The 19,958-nt window shown below is 37.7% G+C and overlaps 1 protein-coding gene across 3 annotated transcripts in view; it reads right to left on the reverse strand.

Moving 5' to 3' along the window:
* The window catches only part of daam1a (dishevelled associated activator of morphogenesis 1a), a 66,577-nt gene that overhangs the window by 38,105 nt on the left and 8,514 nt on the right, over positions 1–19,958 (reverse strand). Inside the window, exon 1 of one of the 3 annotated variants that reach the window (XM_077239065.1) lies at positions 16,582–16,922. The exons of the other annotated variants lie outside the window; for them this stretch is intronic. The gene's annotated coding sequence lies outside the window, so the exon portion shown is untranslated. Of the gene's footprint in view, positions 1–16,581; positions 16,923–19,958 lie in introns of those variants that run through there. 3 annotated transcript variants of the gene reach the window in all.

Genomic DNA, 19,958 nt, shown 5'->3' on the forward strand with positions numbered 1-19,958 from the left:
CAGTACAGACTCACACTCGCACAGAAACGTGTTGTCAGCGCTACTCTGATGATTTTATTCGTAAAATAGTTTAGCAACTTACAAAGTTACATGACATTTCTCACTAGAGGGGTAATAACGACGAAGCAGATAAACAGTTTCACTATTAGTAGAGATGCACAAATTCGCACACACTTAATCTCTCTCTCACTCTCTCTCTCTAATATCTGAATAGAACGGTGAGGGTATGACATCACTCTGTAGGCCAAAACGCGAAGAGAGTTAGCATTTTAGCACTTCCGGTTCCATCGTCCCGATGGTTTCTAACAAGTGGCTAAATGGGACTACAGAGGCTGCCGAGGAGAGTAAGCATCATCACGCCAAAAAGGTAAACTCAATCCTCATTTACAGCATCGTTATGGTATAACCTAAAACGATGTTTTGGAATTAGCAACAGAGGCGTGTGATGAGATGTGCAAGAAATTACTCCTACACACATGAGCTTCATGTTGTGGCCACATTACCACCCCGTTGTCAGTCATTCCTTACTTTATGACAGAGATGGCAACAGGTTTATTAGGCTGCTGTCACTTTAAGACCAAATGTACTGATCCAATGTAATTATTAGGAGTGGGAATCTCTAGGCACCTCACAATTCGATTCGATTACGATTCAGAGAGCTGCGATGTGATTATAAAACAATTATTGATGCATCGTTTTTTTCTATACAGATTTTCTTTTTTTTCCTCACTGTGTGACTACTTGGTACTTTTAAAACAAAGTATTTGTAATGATCCATGGGGTAAGTGTACCTATTAAGCCCCCCAAAATCTAAGTCTAGGTTTTTTTTCATAGATATTGACAGTTTATAAGAAAAATAATTTGTTAAAATGCAAGATTTATCTCTCATTTGAAAATGTATTAATTAGTTGATGTACATTTTAGAATATAAAATTTAGGAATAAAGTCAGAAGTCTGGCATGGGCTTAATTGGTAGTTTTAGGCATGTGTTCCAAATAAGCCCACATCATCATTGATTCACAAAATATAAAAATTAATTTATTTTAAAGAAGTAAAACATCAATATATTTATACAGTGACAGGAAAGTATTAAAAAAATAATTTTGCTAATGTTGGATTAGAGCCCTGGGTGGGATGGGTAGGTGTTAGTGGCCGGTGGTCTGGAGTCTTACGTTGGCTTGACTGGAGTTGTAGCTGGAGTCAAGCTGGAAGTTTGACCGGGTGTATCTCAGGAGCCAAGCCGAGTTGGGGCTCCATACTCTGGGCTTAGGGGGACCTCCTAGTGAGCCCCCCACACCAGGAGTCTGGAGCCTTAAATCGGTTTGGCTCCCGAGTTATGCCTGGTCAAAGGTGGAAGTTTAACCGGGTGTATCTTGGGAAGGAAGCAGAGTTGGAGCTCCAGACTCTGGGGTTTCGGGGGTCTCCTAGTGGGCCCACCACACTGGGAGTATGCAGCCTTAGGTCGGCTTGACTCTGGAGTAATGCCCGATCAAAGTTCCACAGGAAGTGACCATATCTCGGGAAGAAAGCCATTAGGGCTCAATACTCCCGGCATTGGGGGCCCGCTGGGTGACCCCTCTATGCTTGGAGTCCAGAGCCCCAACTCAGCTTGGGTCCCGAGTTTCGCCCAGTCAAAGCTGGACAGGAAGTGGCGGTATCTCGGAGCCGGACGGTCCCAGGGGCTCAGGACTGTGGGGAAAGTAGGGTCCCTCTGGGACCTCAAGCCTTAACTTGGCTTGGCTCCCGAATTATGCATGGTTATACATAAAGGACTTTAGGATAAAACAGGCTCTATCTCATTTGAATGAATGTGTGTCATTTGTAGGCCTATCTAAATATAGTTGGTAGTAGGTAAGTTAAGGTAGTAGGTAAGGTAAGGTTAAAAGTTTAGTAAGGTAAAAGCACACAAAGAAATGTAATCATTAAACACTTTCATAAAATGTATCAGTTTGCAATTAGAGGGATTCCTCACTGAAACACATAAGGTGGGCTTAAATGGTTCCACACTGAGTAACGGTAAAAAAAGACAATGTTTTCCTTTAGAAAATGTAAGATATGTTTGCAAATGCATGTATGGAGCCTAAATATACTGTGGACTAAGTATCATAGTAATTTTAATTGTGCCCACATTGAGAAATGTTACGTTTTTTTCACTCAAGCTTGTGTTGGCAATCGTTTGCATGCGTTTTGTGGCACTGTACCATTTAAGCCCATCTTTTTTTCTTTTTTTTTTAAAGTTCATTTATGAAAATAATCTTCTCTACAAAACAATTTATGATGTATTTATTTGTAAATTAATTGATACCAAAAGTAATACAGTTACCAAAGAAATGGCTGAAAATTGCACAAATGTGTTGATTTCTGAAGGGTCCCGAAACACCAAAATTTTGGGGTGACTGTGTGAGGTCCCCTGAGACAGCATGCACATGGGTGGGGATAACTCAACATTGCAAAATGTGATTAGTATGCAATAAAAAATACCAGGGAAGTAACCAATCACTGGATTGGTTAAAATAATGAGCAGCATAAAATATTTTCTCTTTTTTTAATTTGACTTCAGAGTTGAAAGTGGGCTTAAAGGGTACATGGGCTTAAAGGGTACATGGGCTTAATGGGTACACTTACCCTAATTAATTTATTTCCAATATATTTTATTAATTAAACAAATGGAAATGATTTTGGCAATAAATGTTGCGCTAGATTTTGTAATTCGCTTTGCCTTTTCAGAGTAGGTGGAACATTTTAAGGTTTTCCTGGTTTCCACGTCAGTGCTGTTTGGTCTGATGTGTGTGGTTTATAACAGAATTATTTGCCGAATTTGAATGCTTCCAATTAGATCTCGCTGCGATGATAATAATTCTACGGTGAATTCAAACACTTGCTCACTGGATCTCCCAGCGCTGTGTAATAACTGTCACGTGATTGAGATCAGCCCACGAGGTAACCTGTTCTGAGCTCGCCCTGCGCTAAACGGTCCGCGCCACAGCTCAAACAAATAGCACAGTTTTGTTTCACTTTCGTTTCATTTGATGTTTCTCTTATGTAACAGAAGTTGCAGCTCTTATCAATTGGACAACATGGTGGTCACACCAGTGCGACCTCTTGTCGCCCATTTGGTCGCAGTCTGAAGCCCTACTTGCATAAAGTGTGGCTCTTATCCAGGTCCTTTTTCCATTCAACTTCATAAAGCCAAAGTTACGCTAGATTTTATCCAGAGGGTGCCGGTCGAATTTCTCACTCAACCATCATGCGTCCCTTAACCACAGACTGTCCAGGCGCCTTTTGTGTTCCGTCAACATTATGTTATCAATTAACATTTAGAAAATCGATTTTTGACATTTGTGATTCGATTCAGAATCGGAGCAGAGGCTTCATGTGTGCGCGTCTATCAGACAGTGCTCAGAAACCATCTCACAGCGCACACATATAGCGAAATGATTTCTCGTTCACTGCTTATTACGCTTCAACAGTTTAAAATCACTTGTTTTTAAACCTCAATGCTAAAAAAAAAGGATTGCAAATGATAAGCTTTCGTGATGGTCCAGCACAGCAAGCCACGCAATTGCATAACCACGATAAAGACTATAGTCCAAAATTTCTACCGGTTGACAAATTTCTACCAGTTAATTACCGCCTACCCCTAAATCGCAGGATGTTAATTATTTTTTTATAAGCTCTGACAGAAGGGTCTGATTTGCCTTGTAAAGTAAAGTAGAGTTGTAAAATGAAAAAAAAAAACATTCTTACTATCCTCATTCCACATACAGATCTTAAGAGTGAAAGAAGCAACTAGAATACCTACCAGTATTACACAAAATACTGCTAATTATTTATGGTCAAAAACACTTGCTTAGCTTCAGATCACAGAGCAATCTATTTTTTTAAACAAATCTGGCATGCATAGCTTGAAAGCAAAGAGAAGCATTCTAAAGATGAATAAAATAAGTGCGTTCTTCAAATCCATGTGAAGACAAGTGTGCCTGTTTCAGCTTTGTGTACTTAAACTAAACAGTTGTAATCAGTTTCATTGAAAGTCTGACCACATTTAGCCACCGTCGAAAGAGTTTGGGTGGTTGGGTGGAAGGAAGGAGAGAGTTCTCAAAGAGTCACACAACTCAAGTGATGTCATGGGAAATGTACTGCTTATGGGCTATTTGCATTTTCTTTATTTGCCGTTGCAACGGTTGTGACAGGAACTGGATATTTGGATAAGCAGTCTTAATTTTAGCCTAAATCATTTAAATTATGCCAATAATTGGAAATACTTTTTTTGTATTTTATTATATCTTATTTTACTAAGAAATATTTTAGCTTGGCTTAAAAGTGTAGAAATTTTCAAATGTATTAACGACAGTACCAGTTATAGTAATGCATTTTAAAATGCCAACTTTACATACACACCATCTGTCCAAGAGGCGGCTTTCTGCATGTGCAAGTACCACACTGAGCTTTATTACGCTGCTTTTTTTGTTGCAATAACCGTTTTAAAACATTATGCATGTCACGCGTATGTAACAGTCATGTGTCCAGTCTATTCTGCTATCTGAGGCTACCTAAAAATGATACTTTTTGTAACATTTTACAGTATTATAATCATTGTCATCATGAGCCGTTGTGATATGAATATTGCGATATATCGTGCAGCCCTATCAGCAAGTGGCCCAATGACGTGACGTGCAATTTTGATGTCCAAACCCCTTTATGAAGTCAAAATAAGGAAATGTTTAATAAAAAGCACATTTATTGAATCTATTAATCTCTGTTTATCAAATGATATGAACATATAGTGAGGGTATTACAAAGTGTAAGAATTATTAGACATTATAGTCTTATAATGTCATACCGGATAACTGTCCGGACCTTAGAGTGACATACAAAAAAGCCAAACAAACTGTAAAAAAATTAATAAACCCTAACATCTCTGCCACAGGCATTATTGTATGAGTCTTGACAACAATATATTTAAATATTACAACGAATATGACATCCAGTAGATTGTTATGCTTTGGTGCATTCTGTCCCAAAACTGGCTGCCAGCCAATGTCATACGGGATAACAAGCAAATTGGAGCAATTTTATTGTAAATTTTATTTTGACACGATGTGAGACAGCATGTTACACAATCAGGAAGACCCTGAAGGACCCCCAAACAATGGTGAAATAAAATGTGTTTAACTTACCCTTTTTCCTCACTAGCACACTATGTAGTAAAATCCTGTGTCATATGGGATAACGCTAAAATAACATATATAATGTGGATTTTATGTCAATATGTTTATTTAGCATGAATTTATATATTTGGAAGTTGAAGGTAAAGGTTGCAGATTTCTATAGGTAGCCAAAAATACTGCCTGATTAAGATTTAATCTGAGTTTTGTCATACCGGATAACAATTTTGTCATAGCGGATAACAATTTTGTCATACCGGATAACAATTTTGTCATATAGGATAACAGTTGTTAGCCCATAATGTCATCCGTTATCTTGGATGACGTGTTTGACAATATATTCTTATACAGTTTTCAGCTTTAATTTGCATAATTTCCATTCAAATGGTGATATTAACATATCATTAACATTGTTTAGTTGAATATTAGCAAATTATATAATTCATAGTAATATTCAATTACAGTTACATTACATTTACTATAGACATTGTCTAAAATAACATTGTGTTCATTTAATGTAATTTAGTGATTCAGTGTTTAACCCATTAATAAGCTTTTTCTTTATAAATATGTTGTTCAATTAGATGCTTTTGTAAATTTGTTCAGTGAAATGAGTGAAGGTCGCCTACTTTAACCCTTTACATTATTTATGAATATTGATGTAGATTGACTATGATCAGTAAAATGGTTAAAGGTACTTTTCAGTAATAAATTAAACCTAATGTTGAAAAGTTGTGCTGTTTTGATATTCATAAACATGAAAAAAAATGGTTTAAATGTATTTACTTGCCAAATCTGGGAAGAAACCACACTGAGTTTGTGTGTAACAGTTTACACACTGAAAACCACATCTCTATTTCTTTAAAGTGGAGCCTAATTAATTTCCTTGGAAAAACATTGCATAACATTAATTATTTATGAACATTATTATGTGTAAGTGTTGTAAAAATGACAATTCATGTGTTAACTCATATGGTGTCATACCGGGTAACAATTTAAGTCAGGCGGGATAACGCTGTTTTTTCCCATTGAAATGCATAATTTCACTTCATGGAGTTGAGGAAACAATAATAACATGATATCAAGTCCTGTAAAACTTTTTCAGACATTTTGCATTTTAAATCACATTGCAGTGTTAAAATGTGTGTAAAGAACTTGAACAAGTAGGGTCACGTTTAAAGAAATCACAATATAATGAGAAAAAAATAGTTGTGCAGATTTTTTTTTCTGAGCTTTAAATATTGTTTTACTGCATCACTTTACATATTCATTAAGTATTTTTGATTTGAAAAGTTTTAATATTATAATATTTAGAAAATGCATTAACGTTACCCCGTATGACATTTTGACTGGTGTCGTCACATATTTCTCACTTAAACCGCTTAAAATACATTGTTTAAAATTGAGATTTTAGTAATAAGTAAAAAACATCCCCATAAAGATAATAACTACTTTGATGTGCAGTTTTAACCTATTTGAATTTTTAATCAGTTGAAACCTTATTTGTCACTGGCCCAAGTATGCATTAAAAAGACAGTAAATACTTTCACATTATTACAAAAATTTAAATAAGTATTTTTTTATTATATCAATAAAGCATAAATGCTGTTCTTTTAAAATTTCTATTTGTCAAAAAATTCTTAAAAAAAAAAAAAAAAAAATATATATATATATATATATATATATATATATATATATATACATACATACAGGTCCTTCTCAGAAAATTAGCATATTGTGATAAAGTTCATTATTTTCCATAATGTAATGATAAAAATTTAACTTTCATATATTTTAGATTCATTGCACACCAACTGAAATATTTCAGGTCTTTTATTGTTTTAATACTGATGATTTTGGCATACAGCTCATGAAAACCCAAAATTCCTGTCTCAAAAAATTAGCATATCATGAAAAGGGTCTCTAAACGAGCTATTAACCTAATCATCTGAATCAACTAATTAACTCTAAACACCTGCAAAAGATTCCTGAGGCTTTTAAAAACTCCCAGCCTGTTTCATTACTCAAAACCGCAATCATGGGTAAGACTGCCGACCTGACTGCTGTCCAGAAGGCCATCATTGACACCCTCAAGCAAGAGGGTAAGACACAGAAAGAAATTTCTGAACAAATTGGCTGTTCCCAGAGTGCTGTATCAAGGCACCTCAGTGGGAAGTCTGTGGGAAGTAAAAAGTGTGGCAAAAAACGCTGCACAACGAGAAGAGGTGACCGGACCCTGAGGAAGATTGTGGAGAAGAACCGATTCCAGACCTTGGGGGACCTGCGGAAGCAGTGGACTGAGTCTGGAGTAGAAACATCCAGAGCCACCGTGCACAGGCGTGTGCAGGAAATGGGCTACAGGTGCCGCATTCCCCAGGTCAAGCCACTTTTGAACCAGAAACAGCGGCAGAAGTGCCTTACCTGGTTTACAGAGAAGCAGCACTGGAGTACCCACAGTCAGTGATGGTCTGGGGTGCCATGTCAGCTGCTGGTGTTGGTCCACTGTGTTTTATCAAGGGCAGGGTCAATGCAGCTAGCTATCAGGAGATTTTGGAGCACTACATGCTTCCATCTGCTGAAAAGCTTTATGGAGATCAAGATTTCATTTTTCAGCACGACCTGGCACCTGCTCACAGTGCCAAAACCACTGGTAAATGGTTTACTGACCATGGTATTACTGTGCTCAATTGGCCTGCCAACTCTCCTGACCTGAACCCCATAGAGAATCTGTGGGATATTGTGAAGAGAAAGTTGAGAGACGCAAGACCCAACACTCTGGATGAGATTAAGGCCGCTATCGAAGCATCCTGGGCCTCCATAACACCTCAGCAGTGCCACAGGCTGATTGCCTTCATGCCACGCCGCATTTTCTTTCTGTGTCTTACCCTCTTGCTTGAGGATGTCAATGATGGCCTTCTGGACAGCAGTCAGGTCGGCAGTCTTACCCATGATTGCGGTTTTGAGTAATGAAACAGGCTGGGAGTTTTTAAAAGCCTCAGGAATCTTTTGCAGGTGTTTAGAGTTAATTAGTTGATTCAGATGATTAGGTTAATAGCTTGTTTAGAGAACCTTTTCATGATATGCTAATTTTTTGAGAAAGGAATTTTGGGTTTTCATGAGCTGTATGCCAAAATCATCAGTATTAAAACAATAAAAGACCTGAAATATTTCAGTTGGTGTGCAATGAATCTAAAATAAATGAAAGTTTAATTTTTATCATTACATTATGGAAAAAAATTAACTTTATCACAATATGCTAATTTTTTGAGAAGGACCTGTATGTATATATATATATATATATCACTGTTTCCAGAAAAATATCAAGGAGCACAACCGTTTACAACATTTTCAATAGTTTCTTAAGAATCAAATCAGCATATAAAAATGATTTCTGAAGGATCATGTGACACTGAAGATTGGAGTAATGATGCTGACAATTCAGCTTTGTCATCACAGGAATAAACATATTAGAATAGAAAAATAAATTATTTGAAATAATACTTCATAAATACATGTTGAACAGTAGTGTTCTAATGAAGGTTGATTACAAAGAGCACAGTAAGGCTCAATCCCATTCACCCCTTGCCCCTACCCCTTGTTTTCGAGTGTACCAAGGGGTTGAAATATTTCCCTACGAAATGGAACAACCCTTCATGAATCCGATACGTCAACAGTCGTCGATGATGCCTCTGACGTTACGAAACGTTACGAAAGCGACGAGTTTTTACAGGATTTCTCCATGACAACGACTGGCAATGGGCGCCACTGCTCTTACTTCTGAGGAAGCATGATGATTATAACGTTCCTTTCTCGAAATTTATGTTTTTTCTGTTTCGGAAAGGTAATTTATTATACAATTTCCTAATTTAAATGACTATATTATTATTATAAGAGTGAATAAAGTGCATGGTGGTGTCATCTGGGGCTAAATATGTTTAACCGTTTGCGATGCAATCTCGTCGGTGTTTCGCGATGTATTCTGGGAACTTTCTCGTAGCCCTCCGTTCGGAATGTGCCACTGAAAAATCTCCGTTTCGAGGGCTATGTAGCACTACCCCTTCGCCCTCCCCCTCTATCGCAACAACAATCGGGACACCCTACCCCTAGACGTGAACGTGCAAAACGGAGGGGTAGGGCCAAGGGGTAGGGGCAAGGGGTAGAGGCAATGGGTGAATTCGGGATTGAGCCTAAAGACCTCCATAGATAGTCTTAAGATACTGTGCCTTTAAACCAAACCAACACTAACGCATACATCCCAGAGCAAACATCACACAAGCCCTGGCGCTTCATAATAGCATAATTGCATAGCAATTGTATGAACAGATGAGGCAGGATTTTGAGGTCCCATGATGTAGTCAGCAGTCATATCTCTTCCAGGATATGACCTAAAAAGCTTTTACCCTGGGAACGACAACAGCACATCAACACCAGACCTCACTGAATAATCTAATGAATGTGTGGCTGTTAGTCTGTCTTTCCTTATTTGCTCTGTGACATTTTCTCTCCCTGCACCATTTATTTAATGCCCATGTCATCTGCATGGAAAAAAAAATCCATCATCATCAGTGCGCTGATATCAAATGCAGTCATGAAACTAACACTAAACCAACAGCTCCGCAGGCTTGCGACATTGTCTGTCTGTCAAACTTCTCTCTCATTAAAAGCTAATCCATTACTCTAGAAGCCTTGATCGGCGGGGCTGCAGAAGAGTGGATGGGTTTCCATTTTAGAGTTTACATAATGGAGGTCAGCCAGCGCAGCTCTCGGGCCAGTCTAGGATCAACTAGAAAACAAACCCTGGCCTTTGGTCTCTCATCCAGCAGTCACAAGCCAATTTTCCTAATGGCAAGTTACAGTATTGATCCCTACTGAACTAATCAATGCAATGTTAAGTCTGTTATTGGCATATGCAACCATGACATTTATCTGCTGTTGTTGTGCGAGAAAACAAGGTGGGAAAAAAAAAACAAATGAAAGGTTTTTGTTCAAATTATATGTAACAATGAAATTAATAATATTAAACATAAATGAAATAGAACATGGGAAGTATTTTTGCACGGGACAAAAACGACACAAGCTGGTTGCACTGTGCGTAAGTTACAACTTAGCCTAATTTTGACATAAATGGACACCAAGTTACAACTTACGAACTTTTAAGTATTTTTGCATTAATACCATCAATACAAACCCGTCCTAAACGGCACGCCAATGTGTGCAGCGGTCCATGTTGTGCATGTTAAATAAAATCATGATAAATGTAATTTCTTTTTTTGTATCACTATTCATTTACTGATACTTATAAATAGCATTTAGAAACTGTATTTGAAATGAATGTTACATATTAAAATATCCATTATTACCATGATTAAGTAGTATCATATTTAACACCAAACTCTGGCATCAAACTCTAGAGCCCCTTTCACACAGCGCGTTGATCCCGGGAAATTGCAGGGAAAAATCCAGAAAACCTTATGTGTGAACCCAAACACTAGGTCCCCAGCCCGGCATCGATCCCGGCATCAATCGCGGGTCGGGGACCTAGTAACATTGTCATTTTCAGTCCTGGAACGCACGCTGTGTGAACAAAATCCATAATCAATGCCGTGTCATAATGATGGCGCTGAAGCCGGGATCGTTTGCCAGCGTGAAACGGTACGTAATGCGCCAGTTTTTGATCGAATCAGAGAAAAAAAATGCACAAGCGTGGTTTATAGCAAACTATGGACGCTGCTGAGACATTACATGTCAGATCGATGTCACATGTCTTCACGGGATTTTTACGGGTTGTGTGTGAACAATTCTTCAGTTGTGTCTGATTCCGAAAAAATCACTGGCAGTGTGAATGAACCAAAGTCAAACGAACCCAGGTCAAATCCCAGGTCACTTTATCCGTGTATTTTCCGGAATCTCTGTGTGAAAAGGGCTTAGTAAATCTATGTATATGTACATAAACTTAATTTAAAATAAGTATAAATGGCCAATGTAATGCATTCATAAATTTAAGTTTTTAATAGATTAATTTAAATTAAATAAATTAAATAAAACAATAAAAACGTATGTAATTGTTTGTTGTGTAGTTATTTATTTAGATTTAGATACAGTTGTGTAGTTATTTAGATATTTATTTTAGATAAACTCATATATTGCATGGACTTTGAAACAAATTAAAAAGATATTAAATCAATGCTAGAACTTCAAATGTATACATTTTGTACATTAATTTTAAAATTTTCTAGATTTTAACAGGTTTTAACAGAAAAAATATTAAGACCTAATCTATCTTATCTCTTTATGTACAGGTCCTTCTAAAAAAATTAGCATATTGTGATAACGTTCATTATTTTCAAAATGTAATGATAAATATTTAACTTTCATATATTACAGATTAATTGCACACCAACTGAAATATTTCAGGTCTTTTATTGTTTTAATACTGATGATTTTGGCATACAGCTCATGAAAACCCAAAATTCCTATCTCAAAAAATTAGCATATCATGAAAAGGGTCTCTAAACGAGCTATTAACCTAATCATCTGAATCAACTAATTAACTCTAAACACCTGCAAAAGATTCCTGAGGCTTTTAAAAACTCCCAGCCTGTTTCATTACTCAAAACCGCAATCGCGGGTAAGAGTGCCGACCTGACTGCTGTCCAGAAGGCCATCATTGACACCCTCAAGCAAGAGGGTAAGACACAGAAAGAAATTTCTGAACAAATTGGCTGTTCCCAGAGTGCTGTATCAAGGCACCTCAGTGGGAAGTCTGAGGGAAGGAAAAAGTGTGGCAAAAAACGCTGCACAACGAGAAGAGGTGACCGGACCCTGAGGAAGATTGTGGAGAAGGACCGATTCCAGACCTTGGGGGACCTGCGGAAGCAGTGGACTGAGTCTTGAGTAGAAACATCCAGAGCCACCGTGCACAGGCGTGTTCAGGAAATGGGCTACAGGTGCCGCATTCCCCAGGTCAAGCCACTTTTGAACCAGAAACAGCGGCAGAAGCGCCTGACCTGGGCTACAGAGAAGCAGCACTGGACTGTTGCTCAGTTTTGCATGTCATTCGGAAATCAAGGTGCCAGAGTCTGGAGGAAGACTGGGGAGAAGGAAATGCCAAAATGCCTGAAGTCCAGTGTCAAGTACCCACAGTCAGTGATGGTCTGGGGTGCCATGTCAGCTGCTGGTGTTGGTCCACTGTGTTTTATCAAGGGCAGGGTCAATGCAGCTAGCTATCAGGTGATTTTGGAGCACTTCATGCTTCCATCTGCTGAAAAGCTTTATGGAGATCAAGATTTCATTTTTCAGCACGACCTGGCACCTGCTCACAGTGCCAAAACCACTGGTAAATGGTTTACTGACCATGGTATTACTGTGCTCAATTGGCCTGCCAACTCTCCTGACCTGAACCCCATAGAGAATCTGTGGGATATTGTGAAGAGAAAGTTGAGAGACGCAAGACCAACACTCTGGATGAGCTTAAGGCCGCTATCGAAGCATCCTGGGCCTCCATAACACCTCAGCAGTGCCACAGGCTGATTGCCTCCATGCCACGCCGCATTGAAGAAGTCATTTCTGCAAAAGGATTCCCGACCAAGTATTGAGTGCATAACTGAATATAATTATTTGAAGGTTGACTCTTTTTGTATTAAAAACACTTCTTTTATTGGTCGGATGAAATATGCTAATTTTTTGAGATAGGAATTTTGGGTTTTCATGAGCTGTATGCCAAAATCATCAGTATTAAAACAATAAAAGACCTGAAATATTTCAGTTGGTGTGCAATGAATCTAAAATAGATTAAAATTTAATTTTTTTCATTACATTATGGAAAATAATGAACTTTATCATAATATGCTAATTTTTTGAGAAGGACCTGTATACATTCACGTAAGATAAATGTCCAAAAACAAGTCATGTCAAGCACGCACACATGAACATTATCTATATCCCTTATAAGTCAGAGATAGTAAGGTTGTTGAGTGTACCGTACACCGTATGGCAACATTTAATCTCAATGGGACTATGTGTAATCAATAACATCAGGACAGTAGCAAAGGCGTCCCACAGGTGTCATAGGCGAGGGGACCTGAGCACTTAGACAAAACAAGAAAGACAACTAGAGAGGAAAGATGCAAAAATGCTGTCCATCAGGTAGACAATGAGCCAAATAGATTTCAAAATACAGACCCCTGACCCACATTAACTTCATTCCACAGCCACATTTAAGCCTGATTCCCCAGGGTCAGACTCCTCCAGAGTCCAGAGAGCCAGTACTATCTGGCACACGTACACTGTCTGTTTTTGCCAGGCGTGTTTGTGATTCGGCAGGCCGTATTATGTGTGCTAATCCCGTGGCTTCAATACTTGGGATTGCGGTCAAACTGAGTATATAATGAGTTTCCTCAAGCTCAACTCTGATTGGACAAGCAGATACCAAATAGCACATGCTGATACTGGTCATTCATTATTATTAGAGGGTCATCAAAAAAAGCACAGTCCAAATGTTCCCAAAGTGAAAATCACAATGTAAAATGCTACAAGTCTTAAAAATATAGGTTCCATTTGTTTTCACATTGATGCCATATAAGGACCATTTCAGTGAAAAGTTCTAATAAGAACGATTACTTTCCTAGCCATTTTTATAATTCTTTAAAAAATAATTCTCTTCCACTATAAAGAACCTTTTTGTGCCAATAATGAACCTTTATTTTTAAGAGTGTAGTGTAGTGAACATGTATACACAAATACACAGATGTCCAAATTCTGACCCTCATCCAACAAAAATAGATCTGTACACAATGGACAAACATAAATCAAAAAGGACAGTAACATTTTAGATAAATAAATCATCAATAGGCAGCCTGTTTACATATAGCTGATTTAGCACTATGTCACTTGGCACACCCACAGGAAAAATGCACACCAGTCTCATTCCATTCAAAATAGTTTCTCAGGTGAGGTCAAAACTATACGCCGGCTTCACCTGAGTCACTTATCTATGGGCACGGGACAAAAACAAAACAAGCTGGTTGCATACAACTTAGCCTAATTTTGACATAAATTGACACCAAGTTACAACTTATGAACTATTAAGTATTTTTGCATTAATACCATCAATACAAACCCGTCCTAAACGGCACGCCAATGTGTGCAGCGGTCCGTGTTGTGCATGTTAAATAAAATCATGATAAATGTAATTTCTTTTTTTGTATCAGTATTCATTTACTGATATGTATTCATTTCAAATAGCTACAGTTTCTAAATGTTATTTATGTTAAATATTAATGAGATCGACCGATTCATCGGTTTTGCCGATTAATCGGCACAGATAATTCATTGGTGTAACTATCGTTATCGGTGAAAATCCACACCGATAGTTTTTCCGGGTTGCGTCCGTTGCTGGAGCGGCTGAGAAGTGTGCGGAGTCATTACACAGAACGAGAGGGCTGAGAAGAGACTGCTGGCATTATACAGAGCGAGAGTGGCCTCTAGAGGACAAATAACAAACTATCACTGGCTGAGTTGTTTACGTTAGCACGTGAGGCTGCGCGCAGCAAGGAGAGAACACAGCACAGAGAGCGCTGACACTTCAGACGCGCATTTAAAACACCGATAGCAAAACCGTATGAATACATAACACTAAAGTATATTGCCATATCATTATAAAGTAATTAATTTGTTGACTAGATGCTGCATCAGCAGAGAAAGAACAGAAGTATGTTCTGTCAAGTCAAGTGGTTTAAACAATGTGACAAAAACACACGCAGACCTGACCCAAATGTTTTATGTTGCAATTGTTACCATCTATTTGCATTATTTTATATCCAGCTGGTCACTTTTATGCATTCATTAGGCGACAAAGTTGCAAATTTAAAACTAGTGACGTGATTGCTTTCTCAACATTGATATGTTCATGTAAGTTAGCTGACAGAAACATAAACAAATCAGAAACGCGTTAGATTTAAGTTCTTTTTTTTAATCACTACAATACTTCTAGTTATTTTGATTAGATAAACAAGTGTTCTAAAATAGAAGCAAATAAAGTGAGAGACTATACATAGGCTATATTACGTATACGTAATATAGGTCTTTATTAAATTTTAATGGCCATCTTTAAGAATGACTCTTTGGAATTACATGAAATGGTAACACTTTACAATAAGATTACACAAATGCGACTCGCTATGTTACCAAAGTTTCTAGGTTATAGCTAACGAAACTTGTAATATTTTAACGTTTAAATTATTTTCTATATGGAGTTGGTTCTATAGAACTTCTTATTTTAATATATTCATATTTATATATTTATTTAATTTAGCACATTTCGGTTCAGCACTGTTTTACTTGTGAGTGTTATGTTTGTTTTTAACCCAGTATCCATTAAAAAAAATATCGGTTGAATTATCGGTTATCGACATTTATAGTCAAACCTAAATATCGGTATCGGTAAAATCCACTATCGGTCGACCTCTAATTATTATCATGATTAAGTAGTATCATATTTAACAGCAAGTTCTGGCATGAAACTCTAGAGGGCGCAGGCTGATAGGTCCTCAACTCAATTTGGTAGCAATCATATCGTTATCTATATAGCACAGCTGATTGGTTGCTGTTGCATCAGCAGCCAATGAGCTGCGGCTCAACATTCAAGGACTGGTAGTGTTGCTGATAGCAGTCTGCAGCGTGCTTTCAGAAACCCTCGACCTTCCCCAGCTCCACCTGTATAGATCTGCTATGTATGTTACTAATGAAGCAGCAGCAGCAGCAGCAAGTCTTACAAGCTCACAGCAATGTCTGTGAATGTACTGGCGGTAGCAAATCTCAGTACTTGCTCTGCAGCAGCAGCGTAGCAAATCTATTCCGCCAAGTCCAAATACATTAACATTGCCACATCCATTACCATGCCAATTTCTCCGACAGTTGTCATGACAGAAACTTATTTTTACTGTTAGTAATGTGAGGCAAAAGAAGTTAAAATGAAGGATAAACTGCAGCATGTAAACAACTTCTGCTCACGTATTTGAAGGCTGCTATTGGATCATTGAAGGTAAATCTACGCATTACTTTACAAAGAGCTTACGACCTACTAGCAATGTTCTGCTTTTAAGAATAAATGGTGCAACTGAATAAAGTACTAAGTTACAAACTAGCTAGTAGTTACTAAGCCTATAGTGTGGACTTATGTTCCAATTTAAGTAAGAAATTACGAATGGATGGTGCAACCCTAACCTGGGGCCAAAGGGTAAGTATGCATAAAGCTTATCTATCTACAGTGAACTATGTATCGTCACATGGCAACCCACACAACAAACTCTAACTGAGCTACACTAGCTGAGAAATACAGAAACAAACACCCTAAAACTTCAATGTTAAAGTGACTTCACAAGTGATTTCTCTAAATCAAAGACAGCATGCTCACCTCACAGAAAGGCGCATCAAGAGAACATAGTCGCGTGAAATCCAGCCAGCGAGAGCGGTGTTGATCTCAGCCCTGAATGCTGCGGTGTGGGAAGCATGCAGACCGCAGCAGCTCATACATCTCTCACCATCAAATCATAGAACTGGTCCTGAAATAGCTGATGAAACTCCCTCTACTCCACAAGATCAACACAAAAAAAGCACTCTTCGAAACAGCACAGCCTCCACTGGATTTACAGTATAAGCAGGCAGAATATTATAATATCTGACTACAACAGTAAACTTGAGCTCAGAGTCTGAATAAGTGCTCCGTCCACACAGTCAGACAGATGTTCCCGGTCTAACTGAGACCGCCCTCTTCCTGTGTATTCCACACCTACTTTCTGCACTGTCCAGTGGGAGAGCTGACAAGTGTAAAGTGAAAAAGAGTGAGATCTAAGATGTTACATTGAACACAAACAAGGAGAAAATACACCAATTATAGAGAACCAATTACTACATTGTGTGTGCTAGGCAGTGTTGATTATTATTGTCTAAAACCGATTAAAATTTTGAAATAAAGCTGAAATGAAATACAATATAAATACTAGATGATTTTTTTAAACTTAAAATAAACAAACTAAAAAGTTTGTTGAAGTACTAAATGTACTTAAACTAAACAACAACAAAAAATGGCACAATTAAAAAATGACAAAAGCACATAAATTACTAAAACTTAAAATAAAAAAATATATATAATTCAAAATATAAAAAAATACTAATATATAATAATAAAATTACGCTGTAGCTAAGGCAACTGTCACAATTACTGAACTGTTAATGTGACGGACATGAATAATACCTCAAATCATGAGTTTTACTGGGGAGTTATACTGCTATTATTTTTCGGAAGGAATTAGCGGCCATACAATTAGAAAAACAATACCATTAACATGAATATCTTAAAGACTAGGGGGCTCTTTAAGACTCGGGACTTTAATAGACAACCACCTTAGAAACCACACAGAAACACTAACATTGCGTTGGCAATTTTTTGTGTAAACAAGCACTGCACATTTTCTTTGGAAAACAAAAAATCTAGTACGGTATAAACCCTTTATAAACATATTAAACTGGTTTACACTGCCAGCAATGTACTCATCCTCACAAATAAAGATGTTTTCGTAACTAGCTTTGCCTACATAAAGCCTGCTTTTGTTCAAGTGGGTTCAGTGAAGATAGTAAACAAGTTAAGGCAGATTATGCAAGACTTGATTTGAAATCATCACAATTGTGAATGCCTTCTGTCTATTAACTCCAGTTTACAAACCTTTTAGCTTAGAAACACAGCTGGAGAGGACGATTAAAAAGCTGAACAGCTGTCACAGAACATCTTTACTGCAATGTTAGTGATTATTTCCATTTTTTGGTTCTGTAGCAAAGCACTACCCAGCTTTCAGGCATTTCATGCAAATCCTATCTGGTGGAATACATACTTCTTCTGGAAATACTGTTTGCATAGTTGCATAGTCTATGAATATATCTTAAAACATTGTTGTTAGTAATAGTTTCAAAAATATCTGCAACAACATGATTGAATTGTGAAAAGTAAGTGTTCAATACCAATGGAGCAAAGACCTGGATGAGAATTTGCTGTCGATATTGGTTGTTGACATTCTCTAACGCTGACCAGTTGGTTAACATTGACCAGCAGAAAAGGAAAGTTGTTTCAAAGACCGAACAAGTTACAACATATTGATGTTGACTTAAAGAGTTGTCTGACAGTCAGACAGCAGACATCTGATCACGTTATAAACACTGATTGATCATGCAGTTTGCATCAGACCATATCATTCCAGCGACTGATTAATCACTTATTCACGTCACTCCATTGATCTCCATCAACCAATCAGCTGTGCTCTTGTACACAGACACAAAAACACATACACAGTGTCTGTCTGTCTTACTTGAGCAATCTGCTTTAGATATGAAATGCCATTATTTTCCCAGAATACCACTTGGAAGCAATAATGAAAGCCTTGGTTTCCAAGCACAGATCAAATTTCCTCTGTTTAAAGGACACGAACCAGAGTGCATCTGGCTCTTTCCTCTCCGGGTCACAGAGGTTAGGTTAGGGTCATCGTCAGGAAGTGTGGGTACTGCTAATGGGGATGGTATTTCTGTCAACAGCAATTATTGATCATGAACTTTGCTCCTTTGCATCACTGGAGTGAACAAATACATTCACTTCACTGCATCAGCACAACTACAGCTACCATCTGAGGTCCAAGATATGCCGATTTTGTTAACATGATGAACTTTTTAGAATAGAATAGAATAGAATAGAATAGAATAGAATATCTAACTGCCATGTCTTAGTTATATATTGGAATATTTCTCCCAATTACAATTACATTTCCTGATGGAAACAGCTTGCTTGCAAGGCAGCAAAAAAATTGTTGTTAAAAGTAGAGATGCACTGATTACAATTTTCTAGGCCGATTCCGATTTCCGATTTTTCATTGAGTTTGACCTGCCGATACTGATTTTAGCAGATTCCGATTTCATTTTTTCTAACCACTTTCCAGAACACAAAAATACTTATTTTCTCTCTTTTCTTTAGTACAACATTTTAGATTTTGCATAGAACATTTTTTGAACAGTAATCGCTATAAAATAGAACTATATAAATTACTCCTGGTGTGGGAAATTCACAGAGATCTAAAGTACAGTGTTATGGAAGAACCATTTCCTTCTTTTCATATCCAATATCCAACTATAAAAATGTGTTCATTTCAAAAAGAAAATTCATTTTCTTTTCTGACATAGCCTACTCAAGTTCTTGTTGACACCAGACATGCAAATTATGTGCATTTTGGGCACTTTTTGTGTGAAATCATATTTATTTTGTCCATCAAAAGTATGCTCTCACTTTAATTGAGCGTGAGCAGCGCAGCAAAAATAGACTCTGCGCCGAAACCCGCGCTTCACTGCTGCTCACGCACTGCTCCTGCTCCCAGTGTGAATGCACTCATTGATTAACATGCATGCCAAAACAAATATGCGCTGCTCACGCTTGTGGTGTGAAACGGCCGTAATTCACGAGGTTTCCTAAATGCGCTCCGTGTGCACGTGTGATGCTGATATTGTGCGATGTTAATCATGCGGCGCCAGAGTGCATTTGACCGGCATAAAATCGGCATATGTCAGACTGACCGGCCGGTTGCCGGTCATGGCCGATCACGTGAAAATCATCCAATTCCGGTAACCAGTCGGATCAATCGGTGCATCTCTGGTTAAAAGTTTTTTGGATAAGTTCAGATTTTAGCTTTGGTTGAAATTTGTGAAACAGTTGTGAATCAACACTATTGTTTTGTGCCTTCGCAGTGTAAATTACAT

Source organism: Siphateles boraxobius, unplaced genomic scaffold (genome assembly GCF_051911475.1).
Source record: "Siphateles boraxobius isolate OS27281-9 unplaced genomic scaffold, OSU_SipBor_1 22, whole genome shotgun sequence".
Classification (NCBI taxonomy): domain Eukaryota; kingdom Metazoa; phylum Chordata; class Actinopteri; order Cypriniformes; family Leuciscidae; genus Siphateles; species Siphateles boraxobius.